The 12,499-nt window shown below is 35.5% G+C and overlaps 1 protein-coding gene across 1 annotated transcript in view; it reads left to right on the plus strand.

The window, feature by feature from the left end:
• The first annotated feature begins 443 nt into the window (after positions 1-443).
• LOC123647627 (platelet glycoprotein 4) overlaps positions 444-12,499 on the plus strand; it is a 71,872-nt gene continuing 59,816 nt past the window's right edge. Inside the window, exon 1 of the mRNA XM_045565234.1 lies at positions 444-643. The gene's annotated coding sequence lies outside the window, so the exon portion shown is untranslated. The remainder of the gene's footprint in view (positions 644-12,499) is intronic.

Consider the following 12,499-nt stretch of genomic DNA (forward strand, 5'->3'; position numbering starts at 1 on the left):
GACCAAATTACTACTGAAAACATATAGGAGAAAAAGTACTAAGAGAGTTTACTAAATAGATACTTACATTTCAGGGACTCACCTGTAAAAGTTACTGAAACAAAAATCTGTTTGTTGACTCACAGTCAGTATTCATTGTGTTGCTCTTATACTTAAGGAAGGAAAAACTGAGCCTGTCTCTATACTATCAGAGCAAAAAGTAATCATGAAGAAAAGCAATTTGATTATTGACTGATTATTTGAATTTCCATGTTTCATAAGCACAGCAACTATCTGTTATGAGGCATAACAGGTTTTAGCAGGAAAAGGATTAAAGGTTTTATTTTCCTCAACTGAGGCACAAAATGAGATTTTTCAAGTTAACTTTCATTTCATTTGGCTCAGGTGTCAGGGATCTATATTTATCTCGTGTTAGGCATGCATCTGAAGCGCTGGAAGTCTCGGGCTGTCAATGGCTTTCAGATGTCAGGATAACCTTGAGGAGAGATGAGATGAAGGCTTGAGACCTGTGCCTCATTTCTGAGTTCCCAGCTGCTGTGCTGTGGAAATCATGTGTTTACTCTCTGCGTCTCCTCCTGCAACAGTCTCTCTGAAGCCAGTCTTGAGGTCCTACGTCTGGGAAAGCAGGCTCTGCTAGAAGTTGGTGAGCAGAATTCTTTTTGTCTGGGAATATGGCTATAAATGTCTTTGTAGTTCATGCATTATCATCTAGTAAATAGCAATTATTATTTTTGAATCCTCTAGAAAGATAATTACTACCTGGTATAATAATTTAGTCTGTGATACTTCTTTTAACATATTTATAAATTTTCAACTAGATGGTTGAAGAAATCTGACTTTTAACCCTTAAATTTTACATTTCCGTAAGTCTCTAAATTCACCCTATGAAATTTCCAATTGCACATTTCAAACCTTTTTTTAGAAGGTGTCAGAGAACTTAAACTCATGATTTCAAAAAGTATACTTTCAGTTGAAGTTTTTATCCCTTGAGATTTTTCTTAGTTGATCTGGCATGTCTTAATCTAGACATATTTCTTATTGAGTTTATGTTTACCTTCTTATAGGCTTTTTAGAATATTAATCTTTTCAAAAGGATACTCTAAAAATCTGACCAATTAGATTTTTCTCTTCCAACTTGGAAAAATATTTCATTAAAATGAGACCAGAAGTTGGATGAACTTTGCTCATGATTCTGAAAATGTGTTTGGCTTATTGTCACAACTGACAAATATATTTAAGAAATAATCTCAATGACCCATCTTCTTAATTTAATTCCTAGAAAGAAGAAAAACAAAAGTCTTTCCACACATAAAACTTATTAATTATTAATCATTAGTGACATTTTATTGATTGTAGAGAGAAGATATCTTATTTGTGGGGTGGGAAGAGATTTTGTTACATACCAGAATTTTCTTATATGATGTGTTTCATAATATGGCTATACAAGACCAGGAAACAATGCAAGGAATAATGGAGTAATGACTTATACAGAAAGTCAACTTAATGGTATGCCTATTTAGAGACAAATACTGATATGAAAAAAAAAAAACAACACAACAATTCCTTCTGTCTCTCCATGCTATTCTACAAAGCCTGGAAATGAATTGAATAGGCTTCTTTACCTTTAAAAGAAGGTCATTTTCCTTTATTCTTTGGGGAATGGTTCCTTGGTGCTATACTGAATTCTAGGGAACCATTCTGGGCTGATACTTATAAGAGCATAAACTTCTTACTCTCCGTGAGAGAACTCAGAACTCAGTGGGATCTGGATCAAATGAAGAGAAATAGGCAACCTGTCTTGTTCTCAGGTATATCTGAGTAAATAATAAAAGTGGATTTGTGGGGCAATATATGAGATTCCTGTAATCTCGACAAGATGAAAGGAAAATATTTTCAAATGATGTACTACACACACACTAATTATTTGGAATCTGATCCTTTTGTAAAGGACAATGACAACTTTGTAATTAACTGTTCTCAGAATTTAAGAAAGCAAGCAAACACCTGAGGACAATAAACAATTTTCACCTGGGAAAAAATCTAAGCTCTTGAACTCAGAAAACTCATTATCAGGCAAAAATAAGTAAAAAGGCTTTAAAGTGCTGACAAATCAGTGACAAAGATGGTTTAAAACAGCAGAGTTGGACAGTTAAATAAAAGAAATGTTTCTCTCATGGCAAAGAAATATAATATGTTGATGTGACTGGCTCATATTTCTTCTGGAGCAAACCATTGATATATTCTTAATATTTATAAACTAATAGATCTTCACAGATAAATTCTTTGAAAATATTCACAAAAATGTGAAATTAAGAAGAAATGGTATAAAATTAATGAAAAGGGGAAATGTATTGGTCAGATGTTTATGTTTTCAGCCTTTTGGATGAAAACTGTAATGTGTGTCACCTCTGTCTTGCAACCTAAAAGGAGTGGTCCAGAATGAGGAGCAGGGACGTTGGGGGGGGGGGGCGCGGCAGGATGAGGCCATGTTTCCATATCAGTGACCAGAACTCTTAGTGATGTCTAATCTACAGTGATTCTCTCAATCACAAACAATGAGCTGTTATCAGAAAAAGGAAATCATCTAAGTACACATGGAATATAAAAAGAATATAGTGTTGTAAAAAGAATATAGTATACTAAATAGTGTTACTGTTTTGTTTATGTATGTAAAAGTACAGAAATTGGCTAGGCCACTGGAAACTTTTTTTTTTCTTTCTTTCTTTCTTTTTTTTTTTTTTGGACAAAGGGCAGTTAGTATGCCATTGGTTCCACAATAGGCTTTTTAGTCATTTCTTTATGGAGAAAGTGGGGTGATTTAGTTTTGTGTCTTCTGATAAATTCAGCTATGTGGAGAATAAGTAACACTTTTAGATAGATGGTTGGTGACACCCTGTTAAATAGTTGAAGATGTTTTGAAATACACCCAGAGACCTTTGTCACACAAACACTATCATATGAAGGAGGAAATGACAGAGAATTGGCATGCATTATGGAAGGGACATAGGAGACAGCTTGGCTACATTTACCAAGGACTCCAGAGTGTGTTCAAATGGAAAAGCATTGTTTGCCCTTCAATGTTTGTGAAGTTTAAAAGTGGAACAAGGACGGTTTTTAGTGTTTCTTCTCATGAAATCTTCCCAATATAAATCTTACACTTTGCTCATTTTAATTTTTAGGAAATCAAAAAGGATATTTGTAGTTATGTCCTGTTTTAAAGTATCACTTAATAAGAATACTTCAGTCTAACTGAAATTCATTTGGAGGCTCACTTTGTCCTATTCTGGAACTTCGTTATGACTGTTTAAAATGTAACAAACACTATTGTAAGGTCTACTTCTTGTATCTCATTTTGGGAAGTTTTAGAAATGAAGTAATAAAAATTAGTGTATTCAGTACGGTTGTTCCAAGGCATAGAACCCTACATAGGGACTTTTGAGAGCAGACATAAATTTTTAGTAAGTAAATGAGAACTTTTCAACAATTACTTTAAGATTGAATCCTAGAACACCAAAAACTTAAATTGGTTGAAAAAATGGAGTTGCTATCTTTCCAACTTATTTATTCATTGGCATATTTTTTTCAAAAATATTTAATGAGTACCTCTGTGCTCTAGGGATCACTATTAGAAATAATATTATGCTTAACCTTTGTAAGAATCCAGGATCATTTTACAGGTGGTTCTAAATTTTGTTCATATGGAATGAAATATTTTGGTAACAGTTAAAAAGAAAAACAAACTGTTTGCTTAGTAAATGATGAAAGCACAGGTTGAATTTTGCCACTTTCCCGACCCCACACAAACAGACCCCTTAATGAGCTATCAATCTCTGGGGAAAAAATGGGCCAAACAGGTGACAGTTATATTTACAGAAGGAGTAGAAGGAAGATAAGAGTTGTTTTCCTTACCTGTTCTAAGCTTTTTGTAATTGCCTTTTCAAATACATGATTTACTCTTAAAATGCTAAGTAATTTCATACAGCATATAGAAACCCCTCAAGAATAAAACAACATAAATTCAGCGTGAACTCTCAGCTTTAGGTTTGATAACTTCCATTTACTTCTTGTTGAACTGTTTTGTCTGAAATGGGAACAAACACTAAGTTTATACTTGGTCTCTTGGGGAGACCTCTAGTTTCTATAAGCCCCATCCTTTTAAGAGCTGCTTGGGCAACAGTACATCTCATCAGACATATAGATGCAGAATTACGATGCAATATGGTACAAGTGGTACACAGATATGGTAATATACGGTCATAAGGGCACTGCTCATAGACCTTCGCTATTGCTTATAATCAGAGCATCCTGGTAATACATAAACTCCATAAAGGCAGGGGTCATTTGTAACTTCTTGTGTTAGTATCAACAATGTCCCAGTGCTTGATTCATGCTAAGCACCCAATAGACAGATTCTATTCATTTATTTTAAAATATTACATCTAAGTCTTTCCTAACCTAAAATGTTCACTTTGACTAAAAACTATGAGTAACATTTTAAGAATTTTGAATCATTAAAATAATTTAAGACATATTTCTTATGCTTAGTACTATTTTTTAAAAGTATCCAAATTATACCATAAAATATTAGTCTGTGCAGTTTTTTGTGAGTGAAATCCTCAGGTAGTCTTATGTAATGTTATTACCCCTGCCTTTTCTAACATGTTTGTTTTTCCAGTATCCTCTACTCATAAAACTATTTCTGAAATTTAATAGACAAATATTCTATAATTTATATTACCCTAAGTATGTAGACTCCCAGATGCTGAGAATTTCTCAGTGAATCAGTCCATGAAGCGCATTCGTTTCACCTAATACAACTCACTGATGTCTTAGAACTTTTTGGCAATCTGCATGCAAAACTTAGATGTGCTTATTTCTGGGTTCAGTCTCTTAGATGTCTGTGTTGTGTGTATTGAGTTTTGGATGAAACCAGAGAGAAACATTCAGCCAGTTGGTTCCACACTGGGTCCAACGGTCATCTTGGAGATTTGCTAACCTTGACCCCAGGTATGGAGTTGTGATTTCTCCACTTTTCACTGTACGAACAACCATAGCATGCACAGAAGCTCTTCTTTGCTAGCCTAGTCACACAGTCCCCCCAAACCCTTTTTCGGGGGTGGAGGTGGTGGCCGGCTGTTGGTAAAGGTGCAGTCATTTTTTCTCCATCTGTTAATTCCTTCGTGACTTCATCAAGAGTCTCTTGAAAGTCCCTTCCCCTTATTCTTCCAAACTTCTGTGTATTGCATCCTTGTACTGTAGTCCTATTACAATAGTTCAACGACATTCTATTTGTTTTACCAGATGAAGTCAGGAAATATAAGATTAAGCAAGGGAAAAAGCAAATCCTAGTATTAAGAGGCAAACAGAAAAGAAGCTTACTATAATTATTCCCATTATCTCCTCTACCCATTAACATTCCTATTGAGTATTAAAGGTGCCATTTTGTTCTTTCAGATCTCCCATGCAAACTTCTGTACATAGTAACAGCAGAGCATTTCTGAAGCTGAAATCTTGTAGAATAAATAAAAGCAGTCAAAACAATCTGAATGGTCTTTTGTAAAAAAAGGAAAGCTTTTACTAATTATTTACCATGGCAAAGCAACAGCTATGAAGCTTGGCTTTTTCCTGAAGCTTAGGGTTGGAAATCTACTTTCGGCTGCTCTCCTAATGTTTACATTTTTTCACAGCAAAAGCTGCAAACATTAGACATGGGAATAGTTCTTAGCATACTCTTTTTTTTTTTTTTTTTTTTTTTTTGAGACAGAGTCTCGCTCTTTTGCCCTGGCTAGAGTGCCGTGGCGTCAGCCTAGCTCACAGCAACCTCAAACTCCTGGGCTCAAGCAATCCTTCTGCGTCAGCCTCCAAGTAGCTGGGACTACAGGCATGCCCCACCATGCCCGGCTAATTTTTTCTATATATTTTTAGTTGTGCAGATAATTTCTTTCTATTTTTTAGTAGAGATGGGGTCTCGCTCTTGCTCAGGCTGGTCTCGAACTCCTGAGCTCAGATGATCCACCCGCCTCAGCCTCCCAGAGTGTTAGGATTACAGGTGTGAGCCACTGCACCCGGCCATTAGCACACTCTTAAACCACTAATTTTTACAAAGAAGAACTTGGAGGCTAATAGAAGTTAAGTGAGCTTTTATACCCTTGCCTAGTCAATTGTTTTTCCTAGTTTCCATTTCTGCAGATTTTCTAGGCTCTTCCACTACATGCCCTACTTTCTAAGTGATCTTAGCCATTTTCAAGACATCAACTGTGATCTGTATGTGGAAGAGACCCCGATCACTCTTCACGCCCATTTTATCTCTGTGACTACTGGTTGAGTTTTAGATGTGGACATTCCATTACTTGAGTTGAAAGTATCTAAACTCCTTTAATACATGACATTGTCACTGTGTTCTGATTCATGCTGTGTATTATCTTTATGTTCAAAATTAAATTATAAATAATCCCAAAGTGAGTGTGTCTTACACTATGCTTGAATCTATCCTATTGTTCAGTAAAATGTGTCCACTGCAAATTATTTTTAAATAAGTGAATGGATTAAATTATAATAGCTATTCAGCAACTGCAAAGCACTCTGATAATTATGTAAAGTGCCTATTATTTAATGAGAAAAGTCATAAATTATTGGTTGAGGCACACTATTGTCAGACTGCATAGGTTTGAAACTTATCACTTCCTAGCTTTGAGACCTTGAGCAAGTTAGTAAACCTCTTTGTGCCTCTGTTTTCCTATCTGTAAAATAGAGATAATAGTAACTACCTTATAGGGTAATTGTTCAAGATAAGCAAGTTAATACATGTAAAATATTTAATGCAAATGTCTTGTATGTGGTAAATGCTATGTAGGGGTTAACTATTTAATTTTTATAATAATTTTAAGTAGATAGTGTTATCCCCATTTTACAAATGAGTAAACAGACTTGGAGAAATTTTAAAACTGGCCCGAGGTCTTGCAGCTAGTTAGTGAAAATGCTAATATTAAACCCAGACTGGGCTAACCCCACCTCACTCCCAAATCTAGTCCTACCTCTTTCCTCTCCAGGTTAATACTATTTAATATCTCCTTTCATCTTGTTACTGAAGCCTGAAACCTGGGACTCGTTCTTGATTATTTTTCCCCTCTGCCTACGTAATTACTCACCAAGGCTTAGCTATTTATGCTACCTTCTAAATATCTCCCCACATACACTAAATATTTCTGAAATCTTTCCCAACTTCTCCCTCTCTAGAGCCTCTTTTCAAGTCAAACCATATAATTTCCTGCCTAGATTATTTCAGTAGGTTTCTTCCGGCCATCTCTCCAGTCCTTTCTCCATGCTGATGCCAGGGCTAACTCCTAAACCCAAATTTTGTCATGTACTCCCTCCCTAAAATCCTTGTATTCCTATATGCTTTCAAGATAAATTCCTGAGGGAATACATTTCTAGGTACTCAAGGCACCTGCTTCAGTTTGGTATATTATTTGTTGTATTAGGGCCTCACAATCATGGTCATCTGTGCCCACCTTTCTAGTGTCTTGCTCTCCCAAAACTCCTACACTGTACCAAAGCTTTACCAAAATGTTTCCCCAGTTGTATGTTTCCTCTTTTGTGTGCTTTCTCATGGACCTCTGTTTGGGGGAAGGCCTTTGATCTCCCATAACCTCTTTACCTGAACCTGTATGCTACAGTCCTCAAGGAAGGTATCACTTCCTCCACTAACCCCAGCGTTCAGTCTCCCCCTGGGTGTAGGTGTGGCAATCTATCATAATCGCTTGTTTGTGAATCTGACTTCCTAGACATGCTGTGAGCGACTTGGGAGGGGGTTGTTTTGTTGATTCTCATATTTTATTCCAATTAAAAGTCCAGACTAAGAATACTTACGGAATTTATCTTATCTTACTCTTGCAAGGGCTACTTATTAAAAAAACATATGCTAATGTCAGTGGGAAAATAAAAGTATAAGTAAATTTAAAGAAATAAAGTTACTGATTCAAACTATGATAGGGAAGTAATTTCAAATGTAAGCTGAACACTTCAACAACAAGAAAGAACTTGATGGGAGAGATAATAACAATATTAGAGCCAGAAGATAATAACAGCAAAATGGCTGGGGCTAGACTTTGCCTATCTTCTAGCCTGTGGTCTGCTAGTAAAGGCAGCCAGATCAGAATGTGGTTCAGCTTACAGACATGATTACCCAGCAGGTGCTTGCCATGCAGGCAAAGGGTTGAGGGTAAGATAAGATTAGGAAAGGACATGCACTATGAAAGGCGAGCCAAGCTCAGCTTCTGATCTAGTTTTAAGTCCTTCCTTCTCTTGGAAAACAAGGCAAGTGAATGTTAGAAACTGGAGAGTGAGAAGTATTATGTCAAAGCACACAGCTCAGTTTTAACAGCTGATTAAATCAGACAAGGCTTAGCACAGTCATCCTCAAAAATTGGTATGCATGAGAGTAATCAAAAATGCTTAATTTGGTACTCACAGTGCTACTTTTACTGAATTCATTTTTGCTATATTACTATTTGTAATATCATCATCACCACTACTCTTATGGTTTTCCTAATCTGCATTTGTACCCTGTAGTTCCCACCTCATTGATTACCAAGGTTTTCTTCCCTTCTAAAGACAGAGTGTATTTTAATCCCTTCTAAGAAGTTATATAAAATTCACCTACCATTATTTTGATAGCCATTTACTGGGAGGGTTGTTATTTTCCTAATGATATTTTTCTATTCTTATGTCCTCTTTTGTAGAGATAAGAATAGTATATCTTAAATGTGGTGGCTGAGATATCTTCTCTTTAGTGAAGTTTTGGTGATATGGATTCAGAATTCTCCTCTATCATCTTTTGAATCAGATGCATAATAAAGCTCTTGGGAGTTTCACCTGTGGGGCTGGTGTCACCTGGGATAAGAACAAAAAGATTTCTCCCTGCTCCTCCCTACTATTGGCCTGAGGCAGGGATGCAGGTTTCAGTTCTCAAAATAAAGAGTGGGAGAAGTTTTGAAGGACAGCAGATGACCTGTCCCTCTGTTGTAACCTGGCCATGTTCCTCATCTTGGCTTGCTCTTTTCTTCCACTCTTGACAGGGCTGCCCTCACCTCAAAATCTTTGTCTAATGTCATTTTTCACACCCATAATAATCTCTTCTGTTCCTCATCATGATGGCATCTTCCAATTTTCCTTCTTTAAAGTTCTATTCTTAAAAATTCTGAGAGATTGTGCTACCAAATCTGTCATAACCTCCTGATAATACTGATATTAGGAGCCATGCTTTTTAAGTGACTTATTACTGTCCATGTCTTTTAGCCAAAGACCACTGGAGACACATCTGTAGTTGACCAGTTGAGTTCGTTACTCACTGCAAAGAGAGAGAGAAGTGTATCACAGGGAACTGAGGGTGACTCAGTAAGATAGTGTTAGAAAAAAAGTCTATTATAGAATTTGGACTTTGGTTAGTTGATTGGGGGAGGAGGGTGATGATGAAGGGAGTAGAGGTTTGCTATTGATTGGATGTTGTCAGGAGGAAGGGGAATTTTACTAGTGAGTGTCTTAATCTCATCTAGGAGGAAGGAAGACTAGACTGAGGCTAAAGCTGTATTTGATAAAGAAGCAGCAGTCACTCATATGAGCTGGGAAAGGGAATGTGTGGTATCTGTGGCTTGGCCAATGTTCATAAGTGGTCTGTGTTCAGACATGATCATAGAGGGGGCTTGTTTTGTCCGGTTCCATCATGGTCAGAGAGTGGTCTTATCTGAACTTAACGTTCTATGAATTGTTTATGTTCAGTAGGAGAAATCCAGGGCCTAGCTGTAAATGCCAGGCCAGTATCTAGAAACAAGTCCTAACTAATGGTACCAGGCTAGCTTCTGGATGTTGGGCTGTTTTTTCTTTCTCATGACAAAGTTCTTTGTTACTTCAGTAATTAGACCTACATACATGAAATCCAATTTCCACTACTTTGGTGACTAGGATAAGATTCTGGTAAAGTTCATTGGTAATTTCCTCCCTAACCCCCATGGTATGCTCAACACATTGGGTAATACAAAATGTTAATCCTATCATGCTAACAATCTGATAACCAATAAGAATCACAAGAGATCAATCTGTGTACAATAACTATAACTAACATGCACAAATTGTTAAGGAAATTGATTCATTCTTTTGCACTTATACTGTAAGTCTAGTTTGTTACTTAAATATATACCATTGGCAGATCTGAAATAAAATGAAATATAATTTTAAATTTACTTAGTGAAGATTATCTGTAAAGAAATTGAAGGGTCTTTCTGCTTACTACAAAGAGAAAAAGCTTGATGTTGAGTTGTAAAACCTTAAAGTTGGGAATTCTTAAATCAACATATTTCTGAAAATATGCATCTCAGTAGAACTTATATAAATGTGGTTAAATATATATGCTCAACTTTCTATTTAAATATTCCAGATACCTCCTGAAGCATGGTATAATCTGATTTTTTTCTGTTATACAACAATAGACTTTCTTTTGTTGATTTTTTGGTATTTTTAATTTTATTTTTTACATTGACAAATAAAATTGTATATATTGCATACAACATGTTTTGAAGTGTGTATATGTATGTATATATGGTGGAATGACTAAATTTTGCTAATTAACATGAATTACTTCAAGTAGTTATTTTTGTGGTGAGAACACTATAAATCCACTCAGCAATTTTTAAGAATATAAATAATAAACATTCATAATACGCTTTAGTTAAAGAACATCTAGTAAGTGATTCAAGTTCCTGACTGAATGATATTCAATATATTTCAGTAATGTATAGATTCAGTGAGTGAAAACATCCCATGCTAATAATTTACTTTGAAACTTCTTATAAGTCTGTAGAGGAAGTGCCAGGTAGGGGAAGAGGGGAGGAAGTGAGATAAAGCTATAATTAAGCTTGATTCCATAAGCCACACATAGAAAAAGTATCTTTTCTTTAAGGAATGTAATATTTCAGACATTTAGAATATTGTTGCAAGCACATTCCCCATTAATCCAACCTGTCTAGAATGGGTACACCTCTTCATTAAGCTGAATACAAGTTTTAGTTCAGGGCCTATGTCTTTCCAGCATTATTTTATTAGTCACGTAGCTGGACTTCTCAGCCCAATTTACTGCTTTTCATGTGACCTTTTAAAAGTGCAAACTCTTATCCTATCCCTCTCCCCAGTTATAATTACTTAAAGGTTCCATTCTGCTTACAGAATAAAGTTCAAGCTCCTCAGAATATCATGCAGGGAGCTTCAAGGTCTGGGCTCCACTCACTCTCCTCGCTTTTGACACTTCTCTAAAGAGTTTTTGTACTCTTCTGAACGTATCACTCCCTTCCTGCCTCTGAGTTTATGTGTGCTGCTTTTTCTGCTTCTATGGCTCTCTCTATCATCTGTGATTGGAAAATGTCTATTCATCCATTGGAACCCCCTTCTATTATTTTACAATGTATCTCCTCTTAACAAAACCACAATCCATTCAAGATTACATTTTCTTCATCTTTGTAACCCAGTGCCAATCTCAAGGTGTGGAATATACTAATAATTCATGGTCAGTAAGTGTTGAGTGAATAAGTTAGTTTTGTAGCACCTTTCCTTCATTTTAACCTAAAGCTTAGAATTGTCTTTTTTTCTTTATTTTTTGTAATATCTGCAAAGAAATCATAGGAAATCAAAGGAAGTTTCAAGAAAACCCATAGAGTTTCCCTGATAGTCTTGCCAAAATAAATGGAAGGCCCTTTGCTGGTTACCATGATAGCTTTTCTTTGGTTCCAATTAGTTAATTATATATATATCACATTTCCTTTGTCAGGTTAAACAATTCTAATTCCTGGAGTGAAAGAAACTTGCATTTAATTTTTATTTTGAATTTTGATTTGATTTTCAAAACATGTAATGTTTTGTCCCTTTGAAGAAATATACCCTTCTAGATGTTAGGAAGTCTTGTAGCATTTCTTTCTTCTTTATTTTAATTTGATTGTGCAGATATTCATTGATTGACAATAGGGTTTCATCTCAATAAACCAGTTGTGAACTGAAAATATCCAAATAATGTAAGTCAAAAATGCAATTAATTCACCTAACCTACTGAACATCATGGCTTACCCTATATCTTAAATTGGCTCTGAACACTTACATTAGCCTACAATTGGCAAAATCATCTAACATAAAACATATTTTATAATTGTGCTAAATATATCATGTAATTTATTGAATATTGCATTACAGTATGGTTCCTACTGACCATATTATTTTTGCACCATCATAAAGTTGAACCATCATAATTCAGGGATTATCTGTATGTATATATGCACACAATAAAATTTGAGCAAATAATTGTGTTATCAAGATAGGATTTTGATAACCATTTTAATAGAAGTAGCTGACATCATAAGGAAACATTAGTTTTTTTCATACAACAAGGAGTCAACACACGGGATGATTCCAAGCTGATTAATTCATGGCCCTACCAATGTTAGGCCTCTACGTTGGTTTT

This window comes from Lemur catta, chromosome 11 (genome assembly GCF_020740605.2).
Source record: "Lemur catta isolate mLemCat1 chromosome 11, mLemCat1.pri, whole genome shotgun sequence".
Taxonomy (NCBI): Eukaryota; Metazoa; Chordata; class Mammalia; order Primates; family Lemuridae; genus Lemur; species Lemur catta.